The 23,287-nt window shown below is 47.1% G+C and overlaps 1 protein-coding gene across 1 annotated transcript in view; it reads left to right on the forward strand.

The window, feature by feature from the left end:
- Positions 1-23,287, forward strand: part of LOC146835053 (vitamin D3 hydroxylase-associated protein-like) — a 411,367-nt gene that overhangs the window by 240,178 nt on the left and 147,902 nt on the right. The gene's annotated exons all lie outside the window — the stretch shown is intronic.

A 23,287-nucleotide genomic window follows, 5' to 3' on the forward strand; every position in this document is an offset into this window, starting at 1 on the left:
TCTACCCCTAAATGTCTGGAGTTAACAGAAAATTAATAAGAGAAGGATAGGTGTGAGAGGCTAGCTCAGTATATGATGTACACTTAAGTTAGTGGACACCTTGCACTGATCCAGGCAACCCTTATGGTGATTTTAGTGGTCTTAGACAACCTTAGAAATCTCTCTTAGTGGTAGCTGTGGAGAGCAGCATTCAGGCTTAGTCCAGAAAGAGTGTAAAGCAGCTTGTTTTACCAGAACACAATTTTATAGGTATAGATTAAGTGAAAAAGAACCACACAGTGTATTTATAAAAATATGAATTTAGTATAAGACACTCACTAACACATACAGATATCTCCTAGCCGGAGATATACACAATGCTTACTTTTCAATAGAAACAGGTAAGTAGCACAGAATACACAGTGGTCCCTAGGGGGGAGACCGAACCATATACTAAAATAGTGGCATGCAAATCACGACTCGAGTCAAGACAATAGTCAGAGAACGTAGAAGTGCCGGGGACCCAAGGAACCACCCATGGGGAGTATCTAGGAGCCCCACGACCGCGTTCTCCGTACAAATCAATGTGTACGTCACGGTTGTAATTTTAAAGAAAGAGGATCCTTCCCAGTGGACCCTGAAAAAACCCAGTGGAAGACAAGAGGTTGGAGAGCCACCCCACCCGTGGATACCTTAAGAACCAGGATAACTGCACCAGAGAAGGCGGGTGCATAGGTGTGAAGTGACATCGGAAACCGTCATCGAACTCAATGGGAGACTTCAGAAGGATGCCGCTGCTGGAGAAGGTGGAAGTATCCGGTAGAACCCAAAGGCTGATTCAAGATGTGAAGAACCCGCAAGCAGAGAGTACAGAGTCCATGCCTCTCAGGAGTGACCAGGAGGCATGGAGGACGAATGCCTACCGATGTCGGGTGTTGCAGGAGAGCTGACGGTGACCTTGAAATTGCAGCTGTGTGGACCAGGCGACGATGTGGAAGACCAGGAGCCATACATGAGCTGTCCCACATGGGATGTTGAGAGTTGAGGGTTCGGTGTCCGGCGGGAGTACCAACAAGCCTTGGCAACTGCAAATCACGTGGAAGTATGGTTCCTGTATGGAGCACAGCCACGGACGTTGCAGCGGACAAGCAGGGCAAAGAGATCAGGAGCAGCAGGAGTCTTCCCGGTTGCAGCCTTGATGCCCAGAGCGAAGTTCAGAGTGCCCAGACGGTTGAAGTTGAAGTGGTGTCTGAATTGTATTGTGTCCCACGATGAATCTAGGGATCCACCCACAGGTAAGCCCTTAAGTACCCTAAGGAAAGGGTTGGGATGATACAGGGGTCCCTCCCTAAGGAGGGGCTGGACAAGGGGGAGGATACTCCCCTGTCCTTTGTTGAGTTTCACACCAGAACAAGAGCCAACAGCTCCCTGAACTGGTTTGAGCTGGACTATGCATGGAGGGTACCAAATGTACCCTGCCTGCAGACTATGTGGCTTTGGCAAGCGCTCCCACTCTGCCCCAATACACTAAACCCGGTCTGGGAGGTGGTCACACCTCCCTGTGACAGGATGCCTATTGTTCTGCCTTACCCTGCTCGAGTTTAGCTCAGCAGCAGGAGGGCAGAATTGTGTCTCTGGTCGGCAGCATCCATGTTGTGCTGTCCTGGTCTAGAAGACTGGTACCAGGAGCAGTGAGGGCCTAACAGAGGGCCTTTACAGTGCTTGGAATCATATCTCCCACACCGTTTATGGTGTGGAGGTATGATTCTTAACATGTGTGATACCAAATACGACAAGGTTTGTTACAGCCAGTTTTGAGATGGCCATTGGGTAATGACGCGGTGCCCCTCTCTCTATATGTGATATGGCTGTCTCACTTACAACCTGGGAGAATGGACTCCGAAGACTGTAGGGGTGTCCTGCTCATGCATGGGCACCCTCACACTTAGAACCAAGCACTCTGCCATCAGAATTGAAAAGGCCTGCTGTAGGGCTGACTTATAGGTTATAAGTGCATTGACCTTACATATAGGGAAACCTATATCTTTCGTAAGTGGTGCTAGCACCAGCTTACACAGGCTGCAATGACAGGCCTGTAGAGATAGTTTTAATGGTCTTCCATAGGGGGCATAATACATGCTTCAGTTTATGGGGTCTTCTGGGGTACCTATCCCCTGGGTACCTTAGTACCATACACTAGGGACTGTACCCCAGTATCCTATCTGTGATGTATCCAGGTACTTACCATAACCATTTAGGGGAGAAACTAGAGAGACTGGGGTCCTGAGTAGCAGGATGCCAGTCAGACTGGTCAAGCAAAAAGTGGGGGTAACCATAGAAGCAGATCCTACTTTCCTACAATAGGATTATGTAGGCATATCCAACTAATATTTTATTATCCAACTAATAGAGAACACTTACAAAAGAGTGTGATTGTTGCTTTTCAAAAAGGTTACACATATATCTTTTACAATATTACTACATACAAAACGGGTTCAAATCTTTAGTTAGTCAAGCACCATACATAGCCAGTCAGTTCTACTGTACACACTTTTTGACTGTTTTTGTTAATAAAATAAAAATGTTGGTTTAGCTACACGTAATACAGAACACATATTGCAATAAGAATTTAATAGCACTGCACACACCTGCTACTGCAAGAGGGGGAAGTGAACAGGCAGGACTCCACCACACCTATCAACAGGTGAAATTCACTACAATCACTACAACATCAACCAATCACACACAGGCTGTCCACACAACAAATCAAAATGCAGATAGTTAAACAATGTCAACATATATTTGTTGTTTTGCCCCTCATTTTGAGAAAGTTACTGAAGGAAAAGAGGATGTACAAGCAAAGCATCAACATATTTCACATGCCCAGGGACGTTGGCATTGCTAGATGCCTGATGTGGTCCTTGATATGAATGCAGGCGGGGAGCAGAAGCTCGATTCCCAAACATCCTGTTTGCTTGCCTTCCAAGCACATGTCAAAATACTGGTTGCACTCCAATTTTAAACCCTTCAATCTTTCAAGAGGATAGTGATAACAGTGTGATCATCTCACAGGCAAGCCAACCATGCAGCTTGTGACAGGCACTGGGATGCATCGCCATCTGAGTGTGCCAGTGTATCGTCATGCCACAGTCACTGGAAGAAAGGCAGTGAGTGTCAAAGAAATTCTATGCCATGGCCCATGGCTGTCTCCCCATCAACATACAAGCTGTTTGCAATACCACGGGCTGCTTCACTTTATAGGATGCATACGTGATCACTACAGCTTCCAATAGTTAATTCTAGCACGTCAACTGGTTGCTAGGGTTTTCGATGATGTGTGGCTACTAAAGATCTTTTACTAACTCACACTTGGGCTACATGTATACTTTGGAAATGGCATCATAAATATAGGTTCGAGGCATGTGGGCTGCTGAATTCATATCTGTGCATAGATCGCCGCCTAGTGTTGGGTCCGGATGATTGCACATTGTTGTCCTGGAAGAGTCTTCGAAGTATCACGAGATAGGTGGCTCCTCCCCTGGACTACAGTGCGCATGGGCATCCTCTCCATCCTCAGATTGTTTTTTTCCGCCATTGGGTTCGGATGTACTTATCTTAGCTCAAGTTAGGAAAACTTTCTTTAAGGCCAAACGCCTTTAGATATCGTCGGTATTGTTTGCGTTCGGTATCGATAAATTATTATACTTGTTCTCGAACTTATTCACCCTTCTCGGACCGAGTTTCGGTCCGAACATCGGTCGACGTTCGAAGATGGAATCGAGGACTCCCTTCAAGAGATGTCCTCTATGCCACGCAAAATATCCACACGTTGATGTCCATCCGGTGTGTAACAAATGTTTATCACCGGATCATGATGAGACCAGGTGTATGGCCTGCGCCCGGTTCCGGTTAAAAAAGACCCTTCGGAGTAGACGAGCGGCTAGATTGGAGGCCAAACAATCGGCTCCTAACCGAAGGCGCGCCTAAGGCAAGCCCGTCTGCGCCCGTCCGCGCCCGTCCGCGCCCGACCGAGACCAGAGGCCACTACCTCTGCCCCCGCAGCCGTAGCTTTGCACCCTTATTCGGCTGATCAACTTAGGAAACTCCGTGGCACGCATAAGTGTCATCTCTGTATAGGCCCCCCCTTTGAACAGACTCACTGCGCTCAATGTAATTTTGCTCTGAAGTCTGAGGATCTGACAGGTAAGACTTGTCCTCCAAACTCTGATTTCAAAATGAAGTTGGTAAACTGCCGTTCACTGGCAAAACACTCGCTAGAAATGAGACTGCTTTTGGAAGAGACCAGGCCGGATGTTATGTTTCTCACTGAGACTTGGCTAACGGATGGGTCTAATCCTATGGTCGTTCAGGCACTCCCCCAAGGCTACACCATCCAGAGGCAAGATCGTTGCCCTAGTCGTGGAGGAGGACTTGCCATTATTTACAGGGACTCCTTTAGGTGTCGGATCTCGGATGGGCTTATCCGGGATTGCGAAAGCTGCTCCTTTTCAATCAAATTTACTCCTACATGCACATTTTCAGGCATGTTAATATACCGACCCCCAGGAGCAATAGGATCCTTTATTGGAGACCTGGTGGATAATACTTCCACACTGGTCAGCTCCCTGCCTAATTTTACTGTGTTGGGTGATCTCAACTTACATTTCGAAAACCGCTCGGCCACTTATGTGGAGGAAGTATCTGACGCCTTAGAGGTTTTACTTCTTTCCCAGAAAGTGACGGGTCCAACTCATCTCAAAGGACACCTGCTGGATCCGATTTTTACCAATATCTACATCCAGGTAGAGGATCCCCATCCGCTCCCTTGGACGGACCACTATTTAATCTCATTCTCTTGGCCGGCCTCCACAACCAGGAAGACTGAAAACCACCCCAAAATCCCGAACCGATGCTGGTCCAATATTTCTAGGGAGGAATGGGTTGCCATTCTCAAAGAAACATGCCCCCGTCTTGACTCTGACCCCGAAATTGCAAATATTCAAGTTAATCAATGGATCAAAAATTCACTGGATGTACTAGCCCCTATAAAACTTAGGGACATTAAAAATGGTCCAAAAAAAGTTGCATAGTACACCAAGGAGCTGAGAGACCTTAAACGGAACTGCAAGCAACTTGAGAGACAGTGGAGGAAAGATTTTTCACCTGAGAAAAAGAAAGTCTATTGTGATGCATTAAAATTGTATAAAGCAGAGATCTTTAAAACTCAATCTAAGTTTTATGAAGGAAAGATTCTATCAGCGTCTAATGCCCCTAGAGAAATCTTTAAAATTTTCAAGTCCCTGACCACCCCTCCATTTTCCTCTGTGACGCCCACTGATTTACAAGGGCGCTGTAACAATCTTGCAGAATTCTTTCACGATAAGGTACAGGCGATCTACTCAGCCTTCTCAGCAGCCCCCAATCTTGACTATGACTCTCTAACGGAAGAAAGGAGAGACCGTCGAGATCAGAGCCTGGATTCTTTTCCGCCCTTGGACCCAGATATAGTGGTGTCCTCACTTAATAAACTTAAATCAGGCTCCCCAAAAGACCAGGCGCCTCCCACTGTGCTGCAGAAGGTTGCCTTAGAAGTAGCCCCCGTCATCGCTACACTTATTAACTCCTCACTGGTAGTAGGCAAAGTCCCCTCTCTATGTAAGGAAGCGATGGTGAAGGCCCTGCTAAAAAAAACAGGATCAGATCCGGAGGTAATGGCTAATTATCGCCCTATCTCCCTGCTCCCGGGAATAGCCAAAATAGCAGAGAAGCATGTTAACACTACCCTTTCCTCCTATTTGGAGGAACATGACTGTTTACACCGCACACAAACTGGCTTTAGATCTCATCAGGGCACCGAAACTGCCCTGATTGCGGTAGTGGAGGAGACAAGAAAAATTATGGATTTAGGAGGATCAGCCGCATTAATTCTCCTCGATCTTAGTGCAGCATTCGATACCGTCAACCATCAAATCTTGATCTCAAGATGCTACGAGATGGGGGTGACTGGTACCGCACGCACTGAACTGGATAGCTTCCTTTTTAGAAGGTCGCACATTCCAGGTTTTTGAGGAGAATGTGACCTCTAGGAAGGTACCCTTGAAGAGTGGAGTGCCCCAGGGCTCCTCACTTAGCCCCACTCTCTTTAATATTTATATGAGTCCCCTAGCCAAAATTGTGGAGGCGTTTGGCATACAAATTGTTATGTATGCCGACGACACCCAGCTGATTGTTTCTCTCAAAGACCTTGGACACCCACAATGTAACCTCGTTAGATTCCTTGAGGAAATATCAGCCTGGATGAAACAATCCTGCCTCCAGCTGAATGGAACAAAAACTGAACTTATGCTGCTAGGAAAGCCTTTGCCTCCAGATCTGCCTTTGGCATGGCCTAGTTGCATGGGAAATCCACCTACTCCTAAAAACCACATCAAGAGCTTAGGAGTTTGGTTGGATGTAAAACTAGACATGAGAACACAGGCCAACAAGGTTGCGGGGTGCTGCTTTGGGATACTGAAGACAGCTAGAAAGATCCTCCCTTTTCTCCCGTTTCACGCAAAAAAACTCCTCCTTCAAGCATTAATTATGTCACGTCTGGACTATGCCAATGCCTTATAGTTAGGAACTCCCCAGTCCACAACAGGCATACTGCAGAAGGTCCAGAATTGTGCGGCAAGAATTCTCCTGCAAATCCCGCGGAGAGAATCCGCGCAAAGAGCAATTAGACAACTGCACTGGCTCCCTATCTCAGAAAGGATCAAATTCAAGGCCCTATGTATCACGCATAAGATCTTGGCCGAGAATGGCCCTCCAATCCTTCAAAGGATAGTCTCTCCATACCATCCCAGAAGGCATCTTCGCTCTGGAAATAAACGCCTGGCTGCGGTACCAAGAATTTTCAGGTCTAGATGTGGAGGTCGCTGTTTCTCTTACGTCGCATCTAAGACATGGAATATCCTCCCACATTCCATTCGTATGGAGGAAGAATACCTGCCCTTCCGGCGACTCCTGAAGACGTATCTTTTCCCCCTTGCATAAGCCGTCAGCTTTCTGTTCGTCTGGTTCTCAGCGCTGGGAGGCCCTAGGGTAGCCATGCTCTTTACAAATGCCTCTTTTCATTTCATTTCATAACCCGGTTAACATATTCAGCACCGAGGATGAAGAAGTCGACAGCGTCGAAGAGGTTGAATCCCAATATGACGACGATGATGAGGAGATCATCGAGGACGAAGACGTCGTCGACGAGGTAGGAGACGACGAGGAGGCCCTTGGGGCCGAGGAAGATAGCTCAGGCGAGGAGCTAGGCCAATCCGTCGAAGCGGCGGCCGAGGGAGATAGTCTTCATAAGGCTCAGGTCGAGGGATCGCCTGCGGGCCTTACCCAAGATCGGTCGGATTGTTCTACAGCCCCGCCTGAAGGCCCGGCTTCGAACATTTCAAAAGAGACGGAATTATCGAAAAAGACTGGAGTCGTTTCCGTGAAATCGAAACAAAAACCTGCACCGGTCAAACCGAAAGTGCAACTGGTTCAGGTCGGATCGGAGGCATCGAACCCTTCCAATCCGTTGACACAAACAAAGGACATCGGAGCCGAACGAACACAGAAGGACTTCGGTACCAAGAAACCAAAAAAGGACTTCGGCACCGAGAAACAGAAGAAGGCCCTCAGTCCCGAGAAGACGCAGAGGCCTATAGCACCGAAGGTTGGGGCACCAACGACCAAGGTTAAGGTTGTCGATCCGACTACATCAACACCGAGGAGTGCTGAGACTGCCAAAATACCGGATCAACAAGGCGTCGATCCCAAACTTCGGATCGAAGCCCCGAAGACTGGAAAGAACCCAGAGACCGCGTCGAGGCCTGTCTCCAAAGAGCCTGTAGGATCAAAAGCACCGTCGGCATTCACGTTGCAACAGGTGTCAGAGTCCCTCAAGCGCATCAGGGAACGGGACACTCTCGAACCGAAAACACGTCCCGAACCGAACAAAGCCGCCAAGGCTCACTCGGCGCCGGCACCGATCAAGTTTGGATTGCCACCACCGAATGCACCGAAGATGTTCGAACTTAGGAAGAGTATCGAAAAGTACAGTGTCCACAGAAAGAACTGATGTGAAAGACTCACAGGACCAGTTTATCGACGTCGACACTGGTAGACTGTTGTTCCGCAAGCGGAAAATTGTTCCAGAAAAGGCTTTGGACTCATACAAAATTCCACTGAAAAGGAAAATGGTGTCAGGTTCGACACCAGTGCTTGTTGAACCTTACCACACATATAATCAGGAACCACCATCCTTTTCTCCCACACACTCGGAGACGGATGCAGGGGAGGGCTATACTGAGGATACAACTTATCCTGTGGATAATGACCCTGATGAACAACAGCAAGACCAGGATCAAGCATGGGGAGACCCTACTGACCCAGGAGACCCACAAAATGCTCCTGACACTCATCTTTATAATATAAAACCAGCTCCCACTGAAGATACTGCTGCTTTTAACGCCCTCATTGAAAGAGCGGCTGCCAATCACGGCGTGGAACTTCATTCTGACTCTGTGGAGGAGGATTTCTTGGTGGACACGTTCTCCACATCAGAAAGAACGGTCAAGACTTTACCATTGTTAAAAGAGGTTATTAAACATGCTAAGGACATCTTTAAGGAGCCAACCAGAGCACGGGTATTGAACCCGAGAATAGAGGAAAAAATACAAACCAGCCCCAGGAGACCCAATGTACATTAAGGGTCAATTGCCGTTGGACTCCATGGTAGTTTCTAATGCTCGCAAGAGAGCTAACTCGCAAACTACCGGTGATGCTCCTCCTCCGGACAAGGAGTCCAAAGTGCTAGAAACATCCGGAAAAAGGATAGCAGCACAAGCAGCAAACATCTGGCGCATTGCCAACACTCAGGCACTCCTGGCCAGATACGACAGGTCACACTACGATACCCTAGAAACACTGCTAGAACACCTACCAGATGAATACAAAGATGGAGCGGAGCTCCTCATCAGAGAGGGACAACTCATTACAAATGCGTCCATCAAATGTGCACTAGATGCCGCTGACACTGCAGCAAGGGCAAGCAACACTAGTCTGATGTTGAGGAGGCACGCATGGCTAAGAATATCCGGTTTCAAACCTGAAATTCAAAATAATATCTTGAATCAACCAGTCAACCCAGACTTTTTATTTGGCCCCGAGGTTGACACTACACTAGAAAAGATTAAAAAGGACACTGAAACTGCAAAATCTATGGGGGCTCTACAGTCGCAGCAGTTTCGGAGTGGCTCCTTTCGTCGCCCCGGGAATAGAGGAGCAGCTAGAGGTCAGGGGTCCCAGCAGCAGTACAACAAAGGAGGTACCCAAAGTACCTATAATAAGAACAATAGGGGTGGATATCGTGGATCTAGCACCAAAGGCAGAGGACGAGGACACAACAACACCAGGTCCTCCGCCAATAACAAACAGTGACGTCTTGTCACTGCCCCCCGACCACATAACACCGGTCGGGGGGAGACTCCAACAGTTCCTGCCAGTCTGGAGATCCATCACCACAGACAGGTGGGTCAGAGAAATTGTCCAGTACGGTTATTGTCTGGAATTAACATCCAATCCAATCCACCCAACATACCACCAAGACACCTTCCTATGTCCGCAGAGCACTTACCATTATTGCAGCAGGAAGTACTAAGTATGCTGCAAAAAGGAGCCAGAGCGAAGTTCAGAGTGCCCAGACGGTTGAAGTTGAAGTGGTGTCTGAATTGTATTGTGTCCCACGATGAATCTAGGGATCCACCCACAGGTAAGCCCTTAAGTACCCTAAGGAAAGGGTTGGGATGATACAGGGGTCCCTCCCTAAGGAGGGGCTGGACAAGGGGGAGGATACTCCCCTGTCCTTTGTTGAGTTTCACACCAGAACAAGAGCCAACAGCTCCCTGAACTGGTTTGAGCTGGACTATGCATGGAGGGTACCAAATGTGCCCTGCCTGCAGACTATGTGGCTTTGGCAAGCGCTCCCACTCTGCCCCAATACACTAAACCCGGTCTGGGAGGTGGTCACACCTCCCTGTGACAGGATGCCTATTGTTCTGCCTTCCCCTGCTCGAGTTTAGCTCAGCAGCAGGAGGGCAGAATTGTGTCTCTGGTCGGCAGCATCCATGTTGTGCTGTCCTGGTCTAGAAGACTGGTACCAGGAGCAGTGAGGGCCTAACAGAGGGCCTTTACAGTGCTTGGAATCATATCTCCCACACCGTTTATGGTGTGGAGGTATGATTCTTAACATGTGTGATACCAAATACGACAAGGTTTGTTACAGCCAGTTTTGAGATGGCCATTGCGTAATGACGCGGTGCCCCTCTATATGTGATATGGCTGTCTCACTTACAACCTGGGAGAATGGACTCCGAAGACTGTAGGGGTGTCCTGCTCATGCAGGGGCACCCTCACACTTAGAACCAAGCACTCTGCCATCAGAATTGAAAAGGCCTGCTGTAGGGCTGACTTATAGGTTATAAGTGCATTGACCTTACATATAGGGAAACCTATATCTTTCGTAAGTGGTGCTAGCACCAGCTTACACAGGCTGCAATGACAGGCCTGTAGAGATAGTTTTAATGGTCTTCCATAGGGGGCATAATACATGCTTCAGTTTATGGGGTCTTCTGGGGTACCTATCCCCTGGGTACCTTAGTACCATACACTAGGGACTGTACCCCAGTATCCTATCTGTGATGTATCCAGGTACTTATCATAACCATTTAGGGGAGAAACTAGAGAGACTGGGGTCCTGAGTAGCAGGATGCCAGTCAGACCGGTCAAGCAAAAAGTGGGGGTAACCATAGAAGCAGATCCTACTTTCCTACAATAGGATTATGTAGGCATATCCAACTAATATTTTATCATCCAACTAATAGAGAACACTTACAAAAGAGTGTGATTGTTGCTTTTCAAAAAGGTTACACATATATCTTTTACAATATTACTACATACAAAACGGGTTCAAATCTTTAGTTAGTCAAGCACCATACATAGCCAGTCAGTTCTACTGTACACACTTTTTGACTGTTTTTGTTAATAAAATAAAAATGTTGGTTTAGCTACACGTAATACAGAACACATATTGCAATAAGAATTTAATAGTACTGCACACACCTGCTACTGCAAGAGGGGGAAGTGAACAGGCAGGACTCCACCACACCTATCAACAGGTGAAATTCACTACAATCACTACAACATCAACCAATCACACACAGGCTGTCCACACAACAAATCAAAATGCAGATAGTTAAACAATGTCAACATATATTTGTTGTTTTGCCCCTCATTTTGAGAAAGTTACTGAAGGAAAAGAGGATGTACAAGCAAAGCATCAACATATTTCACATGCCCAGGGACGTTGGCATTGCTAGATGCCTGATGTGGTCCTTGATATGAATGCAGGCGGGGAGCAGAAGCTCGATTCCCAAACATCCTGTTTGCTTGCCTTCCAAGCACATGTCAAAATACTGGTTGCACTCCAATTTTAAACCCTTCAATCTTTCAAGAGGATAGTGATAACAGTGTGATCATCTCACAGGCAAGCCAACCATGCAGCTTGTGACAGGCACTGGGATGCATCGCCATCTGAGTGGGCCAGTGTATCGTCATGCCACAGTCACTGGAAGAAAGGCAGTGAGTGTCAAAGAAATTCTATGCCATGGCCCATGGCTGTCTCCCCATCAACATACAAGCTGTTTGCAATACCACGGGCTGCTTCACTTTATAGGATGCATACGTGATCACTACAGCTTCCAACAGTTAATTCTAGCACGTCAACTGGTTGCTAGGGTTTTCGATGATGTGTGGCTACTAAAGATCTTTTATTAACTCACACTTGGGCTACATGTATACTTTGGAAATGGCATCATAAATATAGGTTCGAGGCATGTGGGCTGCTGAATTCATATCTGTGCATAGATCGCCGCCTAGTGTTGGGTCCGGATGATTGCACATTGTTGTCCTGGAAGAGTCTTCGAAGTATCACGAGATAGGTGGCTCCTCCCCTGGACTACAGTGCGCATGGGCATCCTCTCCATCCTCAGATTGTTTTTTTCCGCCATTGGGTTCGGATGTACTTATCTTAGCTCAAGTTAGGAAAACTTTCTTTAAGGCCAAACGCCTTTAGATATCGTCGGTATTGTTTGCGTTCGGTATCGATAAATTATTATACTTGTTCTCGAACTTATTCACCCTTCTCGGACCGAGTTTCGGTCCGAACATCGGTCGACGTTCGAAGATGGAATCGAGGACTCCCTTCAAGAGATGTCCTCTATGCCACGCAAAATATCCACACGTTGATGTCCATCCGGTGTGTAACAAATGTTTATCACCGGATCATGATGAGACCAGGTGTATGGCCTGCGCCCGGTTCCGGTTAAAAAAGACCCTTCGGAGTAGACGAGCGGCTAGATTGGAGGCCAAACAATCGGCTCCTAACCGAAGGCGCGCCTAAGGCAAGCCCGTCTGCGCCCGTCCGCGCCCGACCGAGAACAGAGGCCACTACCTCTGCCCCCGCAGCCGTAGCTTTGCACCCTTATTCGGCTGATCAACTTAGGAAACTCCGTGGCACGCATAAGTGTCATCTCTGTATAGGCCCCCCCTTTGAACAGACTCACTGCGCTCAATGTAATTTTGCTCTGAAGTCTGAGGATCTGACAGGTAAGACTTGTCCTCCAAACTCTGATTTCAAAATGAAGTTGGTAAACTGCCGTTCACTGGCAAAACACTCGCTAGAAATGAGACTGCTTTTGGAAGAGACCAGGCCGGATGTTATGTTTCTCACTGAGACTTGGCTAACGGATGGGTCTAATCCTATGGTCGTTCAGGCACTCCCCCAAGGCTACACCATCCAGAGGCAAGATCGTTGCCCTAGTCGTGGAGGAGGACTTGCCATTATTTACAGGGACTCCTTTAGGTGTCGGATCTCGGATGGGCTTATCCAGGATTGCGAAAGCTGCTCCTTTTCAATCAAATTTACTCCTACATGCACATTTTCAGGCATGTTAATATACCGACCCCCAGGAGCAATAGGATCCTTTATTGGAGACCTGGTGGATAATACTTCCACACTGGTCAGCTCCCTGCCTAATTTTACTGTGTTGGGTGATCTCAACTTACATTTCGAAAACCGCTCGGCCACTTATGTGGAGGAAGTATCTGACGCCTTAGAGGTTTTACTTCTTTCCCAGAAAGTGACGGGTCCAACTCATCTCAAAGGACACCTGCTGGATCCGATTTTTACCAATATATACATCCAGGTAGAGGATCCCCATCCGCTCCCTTGGACGGACCACTATTTAATCTCATTCTTTTGGCCGGCCTCCACAACCAGGAAGACTGAAAACCACCCCAAAATCCCGAACCGATGCTGGTCCAATATTTCTAGGGAGGAATGGGTTGCCATTCTCAAAGAAACATGCCCCCGTCTTGACTCTGACCCCGAAATTGCAAATATTCAAGTTAATCAATGGATCAAAAATTCACTGGATGTACTAGCCCCTATAAAACTTAGGGACATTAAAAATGGTCCAAAAAAAGTTGCATAGTACACCAAGGAGCTGAGAGACCTTAAACGGAACTGCAAGCAACTTGAGAGACAGTGGAGGAAAGATTTTTCACCTGAGAAAAAGAAAGTCTATTGTGATGCATTAAAATTGTATAAAGCAGAGATCTTTAAAACTCAATCTAAGTTTTATGAAGGAAAGATTCTATCAGCGTCTAATGCCCCTAGAGAAATCTTTAAAATTTTCAAGTCCCTGACCACCCCTCCATTTTCCTCTGTGACGCCCACTGATTTACAAGGGTGCTGTAACAATCTTGCAGAATTCTTTCACGATAAGGTACAGGCGATCTACTCAGCCTTCTCAGCAGCCCCCAATCTTGACTATGACTCTCTAATGGAAGAAAGGAGAGACCTTCGAGATCAGAGCCTGGATTCTTTTCCGCCCTTGGACCCAGATATAGTGGTGTCCTCACTTAATAAACTTAAATCAGGCTCCCCAAAAGACCAGGCGCCTCCCACTGTGCTGCAGAAGGTTGCCTTAGAAGTAGCCCCCGTCATCGCTACACTTATTAACTCCTCACTGGTAGTAGGCAAAGTCCCCTCTCTATGTAAGGAAGCGATGGTGAAGGCCCTGCTAAAAAAAACAGGATCAGATCCGGAGGTAATGGCTAATTATCGCCCTATCTCCCTGCTCCCGGGAATAGCCAAAATAGCAGAGAAGCATGTTAACACTACCCTTTCCTCCTATTTGGAGGAACATGACTGTTTACACCGCACACAAACTGGCTTTAGATCTCATCAGGGCACCGAAACTGCCCTGATTGCGGTAGTGGAGGAGACAAGAAAAATTATGGATTTAGGAGGATCAGCCGCATTAATTCTCCTCGATCTTAGTGCAGCATTCGATACCGTCAACCATCAAATCTTGATCTCAAGATGCTACGAGATGGGGGTGACTGGTACCGCACTGAACTGGATAGCTTCCTTTCTAGAAGGTCGCACATTCCAGGTTTTTGAGGAGAATGTGACCTCTAGGAAGGTACCCTTGAAGAGTGGAGTGCCCCAGGGCTCCTCACTTAGCCCCACTCTCTTTAATATTTATATGAGTCCCCTAGCCAAAATTGTGGAGGCGTTTGGCATACAAATTGTTATGTATGCCGACGACACCCAGCTGATTGTTTCTCTCAAAGACCTTGGACACCCACAATGTAACCTCGTTAGATTCCTTGAGGAAATATCAGCCTGGATGAAACAATCCTGCCTCCAGCTGAATGGAACAAAAACTGAACTTATGCTGCTAGGAAAGCCTTTGCCTCCAGATCTGCCTTTGGCATGGCCTAGTTGCATGGGAAATCCACCTACTCCTAAAAACCACATCAAGAGCTTAGGAGTTTGGTTGGATGTAAAACTAGACATGAGAACACAGGCCAACAAGGTTGCGGGGTGCTGCTTTGGGATACTGAAGACAGCTAGAAAGATCCTCCCTTTTCTCCCGTTTCACGCAAAAAAACTCCTCCTTCAAGCATTAATTATGTCACGTCTGGACTATGCCAATGCCTTATACTTAGGAACTCCCCAGTCCACAACAGGCATACTGCAGAAGGTCCAGAACTGTGCGGCAAGAATTCTCCTGCAAATCCCGCGGAGAGAATCCGCGCAAAGAGCAATTAGACAACTGCACTGGCTCCCTATCTCAGAAAGGATCAAATTCAAGGCCCTATGTATCACGCATAAGATCTTGGCCGAGAATGGCCCTCCAATCCTTCAAAGGATAGTCTCTCCATACCATCCCAGAAGGCATCTTCGCTCTGGAAATAAACGCCTGGCTGCGGTACCAAGAATTTTCAGGTCTAGATGTGGAGGTCGCTGTTTCTCTTACGTCGCATCTAAGACATGGAATATCCTCCCACATTCCATTCGTATGGAGGAAGAATACCTGCCCTTCCGGCGACTCCTGAAGACGTATCTTTTCCCCCCTGCATAAGCCGTCAGCTTTCTGTTCGTCTGGTTCTCAGCGCTGGGAGGCCCTAGGGTAGCCATGCTCTTTACAAATGCCTCTTTTCATTTCATTTCATAACCCGGTTAACATATTCAGCACCGAGGATGAAGAAGTCGACAGCGTCGAAGAGGTTGAATCCCAATATGACGACGATGATGAGGAGATCATCGAGGACGAAGACGTCGTCGACGAGGTAGGAGACGACGAGGAGGCCCTTGGGGCCGAGGAAGATAGCTCAGGCGAGGAGCTAGGCCAATCCGTCGAAGCGGCGGCCGAGGGAGATAGTCTTCATAAGGCTCAGGTCGAGGGATCGCCTGCGGGCCTTACCCAAGATCGGTCGGATCGTTCTACAGCCCCGCCTGAAGGCCCGGCTTCGAACATTTCAAAAGAGCCGGAATTATCGAAAAAGACTGGAGTCGATTCCGTGAAATCGAAACAAAAACCTGCACCGGTCAAACCGAAAGTGCAACTGGTTCAGGTCGGATCGGAGGCATCGAACCCTTCCAATCCGTTGACACAAACAAAGGACATCGGAGCCGAACGAACACAGAAGGACTTCGGTACCGAGAAACCAAAAAAGGACTTCGGCACCGAGAAACAGAAGAAGGCCCTCAGTCCCGAGAAGACGCAGAGGCCTATAGCACCGAAGGTTGGGGCACCAACGACCAAGGTTAAGGTTGTCGATCCGACTACATCAACACCGAGGAGTGCTGAGACTGCCAAAATACCGGATCAACAAGGCGTCGATCCCAAACTTCGGATCGAAGCCCCGAAGACTGGAAAGAACCCAGAGACCGCGTCGAGGCCTGTCTCCAAAGAGCCTGTAGGATCAAAAGCACCGTCGGCATTCACGTTGCAACAGGTGTCAGAGTCCCTCAAGCGCATCAGGGAACGGGACACTCTCGAACCGAAAACACGTCCCGAACCGAACAAAGCCGCCAAGGCTCACTCGGCGCCGGCACCGATCAAGTTTGGATTGCCACCACCGAAGGCACCGAAGATGTTCGAACTTAGGAAGAGTATCGAAAAGTACAGTGTCCACAGAAAGAACTGATGTCGAAGACTCACAGGACCAGTTTATCGACGTCGACACTGGTAGACTGTTGTTCCGCAAGCGGAAAATTGTTCCAGAAAAGGCTTTGGACTCATACAAAATTCCACTGAAAAGGAAAATGGCGTCAGGTTCGACACCAGTGCTTGTTAAACCTTACCACACATATAATCAGGAACCACCATCCTTTTCTCCCACACACTCGGAGACGGATGCAGGGGAGGGCTATACTGAGGATACAACTTATCCTGTGGATAATGACCCTGATGAACAACAGCAAGACCAGGATCAAGCATGGGGAGACCCTACTGACCCAGGAGACCCACAAAATGCTCCTGACACTCATCTTTATAATATAAAACCAGCTCCCACTGAAGATACTGCTGCTTTTAACGCCCTCATTGAAAGAGCGGCTGCCAATCACGGCGTGGAACTTCATTCTGACTCTGTGGAGGAGGATTTCTTGGTGGACACGTTCTCCACATCAGAAAGAACGGTCAAGACTTTACCATTGTAAAAAGAGGTTAATAAACATGCTAAGGACGTCTTTAAGGAGCCAACCAGAGCACGGGTATTGAACCCGAGAATAGAGGAAAAAATACAAACCAGCCCCAGGAGACCCAATGTACATTAAGGGTCAATTGCCGTTGGACTCCATGGTAGTTTCTAATGCTCGCAAGAGAGCTAACTCGCAAACTACCGGTGATGCTCCTCCTCCGGACAAGGAGTCCAAAGTGCTAGAAACATCAGGAAAAAGGATAGCAGCACAAGCAGCAAACATCTGGCGCATTGCCAACACTCAGGCACTCCTGGCCAGATACGACAGGTCACACTACGATACCCTAGAAACACTGCTAGAACACCTACCAGATGAACACAAAGATGGAGCGGAGCTCCTCATCAGAGAGGGACAACTCATTACAAATGCGTCCATCAAATGTGCACTAGATGCCGCTGACACTGCAGCAAGGGTAAGCAACACTAGTGTGATGTTGAGGAGGCACGCATGGCTAAGAATATCCGGTTTCAAACCTGAAATTCAAAATAATATCTTGAATCAACCAGTCAACCCAGACTTTTTATTTGGCCCCGAGGTTGACACTACACTAGAAAAGATTAAAAAGGACACTGAAACTGCAAAATCTATGGGGGCTCTACAGTCGCAGCAGTTTCGGAGTGGCTCCTTTCGTCGCCCCAAGAATAGAGGAGCAGCTAGAGGTCAGGGGTCCCAGCAGCAGTACAACAAAGGAGGTACCCAAAGTACCTATAATAAGAACAATAGGGGTGGATATCGTGGATCCAGCACCAAAGGCAGAGGACGAGGACACAACAACACCAGGTCCTCCGCCAATAACAAACAGTGACGTCTTGTCACTGCCCCCCGACCACATAACACCGGTCGGGGGGAGACTCCAACAGTTCCTGCCAGTCTGGAGATCCATCACCACAGACAGGTGGGTCAGAGAAATTGTCCAGTACGGTTATTGTCTGGAATTAACATCCAATCCACTCAACATACCACCAAGACACCTTCCTATGTCCGCAGAGCACTTACCATTATTGCAGCAGGAAGTACTAAGTATGCTGCAAAAAGGAGCCATAGAGCTCGTGCCCGTAGAACAACGAGGGTCAGGGGTGTACTCTCTGTACTTCTTGATCCCAAAAAAGGACGGGTCTCTCAGACCTATCCTGGACCTGAGGCCTCTCAACCAATACATTCTGTCAGAGCATTTTCATATGCTCACCCTCCAGCAGGTTCTACCGTTACTCAGTCAGGGAGACTTCCTAGCAACACTAGATCTGAAGGATGCGTATTTCCACATACCCATACACCCGTCACACAGAAAATATCTCAGGTTCACTCTTCAGGATCAGCATTATCAGTTCAAAGCACTCCCTTTCGGAGTAACAACGGCGCCCAGAGTCTTTACCAAGTGCCTAGCGACAGTGGCTGAACACTTAAGGAGACAGCACATTCACGTCTTCCCTTACCTGGATGACTGGCTTGTTCAGGCAAAGTCAGCCCAGCAGTGTGCCAGCCACATATCCCACACCATACACCTTCTTCACAGTCTGGGATTCTCACTAAATTATCCAAAGTCACATCTTCAACCCGCCCACATACGGCAGTACCTGGGCGCAACCATAGATACTCTGGCAGCCAAAGCTCAGCCAAATTTACTGAGGATCAACAGCATGCAACTGCTGATAAAAAAGTTCAGACCTCAACACTCCCTTCCAGCGCGAGTGTTCATGCAGTTGATAGGCATGATGGCCTCCTGCATCTTCATAGTCCCGTTCGCGAGACTACATATGCGCCCGCTTCAGGAGTGCTTGGCACGTCAATGGAATCAGACTCAAGGACAGTTGAAAGACCTAGTGTTGGTGAGCGGTCGGGCATACAACTCTCTGCATTGGTGGAATCCACAAAACCTTTGCAAGGGCCGACCGTTCCAAGAGCCTGTTCCACAGATAATACTGACGGCGGACGCGTCTCTCCAGGGATGGGGAGCTCATGTACTCAATTACACAGTGCAGGGACTATGGACGACACAGCAACAGAAGATGCACATCAACCTTCTGGAACTGATGGCAATCTTCCTGGCAATGAAGGCATTCACAGTACACTTGTGCAACAAAGTCGTGTTGATCCGGACGGACAACATGACTGCCATGTACTACATACAGAAGCAGGGAGGAACACACTCTCCACAGTTGTCTCATCTGGCTCAGAGCATGTGGAGGTGGGCCATTCAGAGGAACATGTTCCTCATGGCAGAACACCTCCCGGGCAAGGACAACCAAATGGCGGATCTGCTCAGCAGACACAGCCACCAAATGCACGAGTGGGAGCTACATCCATCAGTACTCCAACCGTACTTCCAGCAGTGGGGTCATCCAGTAATAGACCTATTCGCCACAAGGGAAAACGCAAAATGCCACAGCTTTGCCGCCAGGTTCCCGCACCCACAGTCGCAGGGCAATGCGATATGGATGAACTGGTCAGGCAGATTTGCGTACGCTTTTCCCCCAGCGCCATTAATACCGCTAGTGGCACGCAAACTAAGGCAACACTCAATGACACTCATCCTGGTTGCTCCAATGTGGGCACGCCAGCCATGGTACACCACGTTACTAGAACTTTCCATGGTGCCGCCTCAACGACTGCGGCTAACACCCAAACTTTTAACACAGAACCATGGTGAAATTCAGCACCCAGATCCGCAACAGCTGAACCTGGCGATCTGGCTCCTGAAGTCTTAGAGTTTGGTTACCTCAACCTGCCTCCAGAATGTATGAATATCATCAAGGAGGCCAGGAGACCCACGACCAGAGCTTGCTATGCGGCTAAATGGAAAAGATTTGTCATTTACTGTAAAAACAATGACATTAATCCGCTGGATGCATCCATTCAGAACATCATCTGTTACCTGTTACACTTATATCGATGCAATCTGGCATACAGCTCCATCCGTATACATCTAACCGCAATAGCAGCCTATCTTCAGAACAGGCAGCACCTCTCTTTATTCAGAGTGCCTGCCACCAAAGCCTCCTTAGAGGGACTCAAAAGAGTGATTCCTCCAACACACCCACCGGCAACGGTGTGGAACCTGAATGTAGTCCTCACCAGATTGATGGGTCCACCTTTTGAACCTCTACACTCATGTGAGATTCAATTCCTCACCTGGAAAGTAGCTTTCTTAGTGGCAATCACTTCGTTGAGAAGAGTTAGTGAACTCCAGGCACTAACCATTCAAGAGCCATTCATACAGGTTCACGCAAACAGAGTTGTACTACGTACCAACCCCACATTCATGCCTAAAGTGATATCGCAGTTCCACATGAATCAGACTATTGAACTGCCTGTTTCCTTTCCAAATCCAGAAAGTGTCGCAGAGAGAATGATCCATACACTAGATGTAAAGAGGGCCCTCATGTACTATATAGACAGAACGAAGGATTTTAGGAAAACAAAACAACTGTTCGTTGCCTTTTCTCCACAACACAAGGGCAACGCCATTTCCAAAGCAGGGATAGCCAGATGGATCGTTAAATGTATTCAAATTCAAACGCACATTAACGATTCCTCCAAGAGCCCACTCAACACGAAAGTTAGGGGCGTCCATGGCTTTCCTAGGGAACATTCCTTTAGAGGAAATATGTAGAGCAGCCACATGGTCCACTATACATACATTTACCAAACACTACTGTGTAGATGTACATTCAAAACAGCAGGCAGCTGTAGGACAGGCTGTTCTCAAGACCCTTTTTCAGACTGCTGGAGCTGACACAGGCAGCCGCCGCTAATGGAGGGACTGCTATATAATCTATGCACAGATATGAATTCAGCAGCCCACATGCCTCGAATCGAATATGCTACTTACCAGTATGCATCTGTTCTTGGCATGTAGGGCTGCTGACATTCATATCGCCCACCCTCCTCCCCGGCGCCTGTAGCGGCTGCAGCACTCAGAATTACTGTATAGCATGGTCATCACTTACTATACCCACTCCATCACTGCCACAATGGCGAAAAACAATCTGAGGATGGAGAGGATGCCCATGCGCACTGTAGTCCAGGGGAGGAGCCACCTATCTCGTGATACTTCGAAGACTCTTCCAGGACAACAATGTGCAATCATCCGGACCCAACACTAGGTGGCGATCTATGCACAGATATGAATGTCAGCAGCCCTACATGCCAAGAACAGATGCATACTGGTAAGTAGCATATTCGTTACTTAGAATCACACCTCATCAAAGTGCACACCCCTGTGATTAACTTTGAGTGCATGCTTATATGCAATATCTGCAGTACTGAATGCACGTTTCTATCCTCAAGCCAATCTTCAGCTGTCTTAACCATATGGGAGAGGGGGAATACTCCAGTACACCTGAAAAGTAGTATGGAAGACTATAGTAGCTTATTGCACAAATTTGCCACACGTGGTGTGTCAGCTGTAGCATATCTTTGGGAATTTGGTGTAGTTTATTACTGTGTCTGAACATAATGTCGGTTTAAAACAGTACAGCAGCCCAATGTGTGACTGAAGAGTATCATTTGTGTTACTAATTTATTTAGTGGACCAGTCGGTACAGAAATGCAACCCAGGCTTTATATCTTCACAAAAGGTGGAAACTTTACATACGTTACAGTTCAGCAGTCATATTTTCGTTGTCAATATGTCTCATATACCTTTTTATAATTCACTCTCTATTTCTAAATATTGTATCTTTTCTGAGTGGTTTGTTGTAGACGTGTGTTTGAACATGAGATTGGCTTGTACTTCTTCCTAGATGAGCTTTTGACTGTCTAGAATTAATATATTAAAATTCAAATTTGTCAAACCATAATTGATGATGTTGTACATACTGAGTTTCCATTCTCTTTTTATATTTTCATGAAATGTGTATTGTGTGTATAGACTAAAAGACTAAATGAATAGCATATATGTACAATTTAAAGTGAAGTATGTTGGATTTCATAACAAAATTATGGGATTTTTAAAAATAATTATATAAGAAAGTTCATTTCACACATTATTGTTATCCATTATTTTATTTATAACATATGAAAAATTAGACATAATTTGACACTCCTACAAATTCTCTGAAAATCAATTAACTTGTATGTTGGGTGAGAAATCAACTGCAGTTAACAGTTGCTTAGAGTCCTTTTTTATACAAGAGTCAAGGATTAGATGGGAAATGTGTGGACATCAGGTGAATATAGATCATTTTTGTCTCTCTTGGTGGTATGTTCTTTGGTATTGACTTAAACTGGGCCTGATGAATGATCCCTTCAAGAGACCAGCGAAGCAGTCTGAGTGTCAACATGGTATTGTAAAAGGTAGCTCCATGTGCAACAGTGTCCCCATTTCCATTGAGCTTTCATCTGGAGATGTTTCTGTAGCAGATGGTGCTTGATGACGGAAAGAGACAGCTAAATCTGTAGGCAAGGTTCTAAAGCCATCCTGCACCACAGCAGAATTTAAAATTCTGACTATCAGGTGACCCTTTTGGGCCCCTTGGGTATGAATTTAGGTCTTTGTGAGATTGTTATGGTGCCTTGGGAGGTGAATAATAAGGTCAAGCTGATCCTACTGTTACGCTGATGCACCAACCAAGTCTCTACTTATGGTGTTGACATTGGTAAAATACCCTGAGCATTCTTCCCCATATCAGTTCCAGCCCCAGCCCTTCTCAAACTGCCCTGTGACCTTGACTGGGTGGCCACAAGTCTAGTGTGTCCTGGTGCACAGCTGATGTTATTGCTGTGGTTGTCACAGGAGTTGGAGCATAGGTGGACACAGGTGTTGGGTATACAAGGCTACAGGGGGCTTGCAGGAGCATTGACGTAGGTATTGGCAGCAGGACTCTACTGGATGCAGTCGATCTTGTGTCCGCAGGAAGAGAGAGAGGCGTAGGGCACTGGCCACACAAACCTGATGGGCTAGCCTTGTCTTGAAGATTATCCTTATCAGAATATGAGCTGCTCCCACTGAAGGTTTGTAATATTCTTTCCTTAGGCAGAATGGGCAATGCAGTTGGGGCATAAGATCAAGATCTTACTGCATCATCTAGTTAAAAAATGTTTTAATACAATAGTTGCAAATGAAGTATTTCAAATATTTTGCTATTCTTATTTGCCCTTTATTATGTTAATAATGTCAATCTGCTTATATCAATGATACATTTTCAACCTACTGATGGAATTAAG

Source organism: Triturus cristatus, chromosome 4_2 (genome assembly GCF_964204655.1).
Source record: "Triturus cristatus chromosome 4_2, aTriCri1.1, whole genome shotgun sequence".
Classification (NCBI taxonomy): domain Eukaryota; kingdom Metazoa; phylum Chordata; class Amphibia; order Caudata; family Salamandridae; genus Triturus; species Triturus cristatus.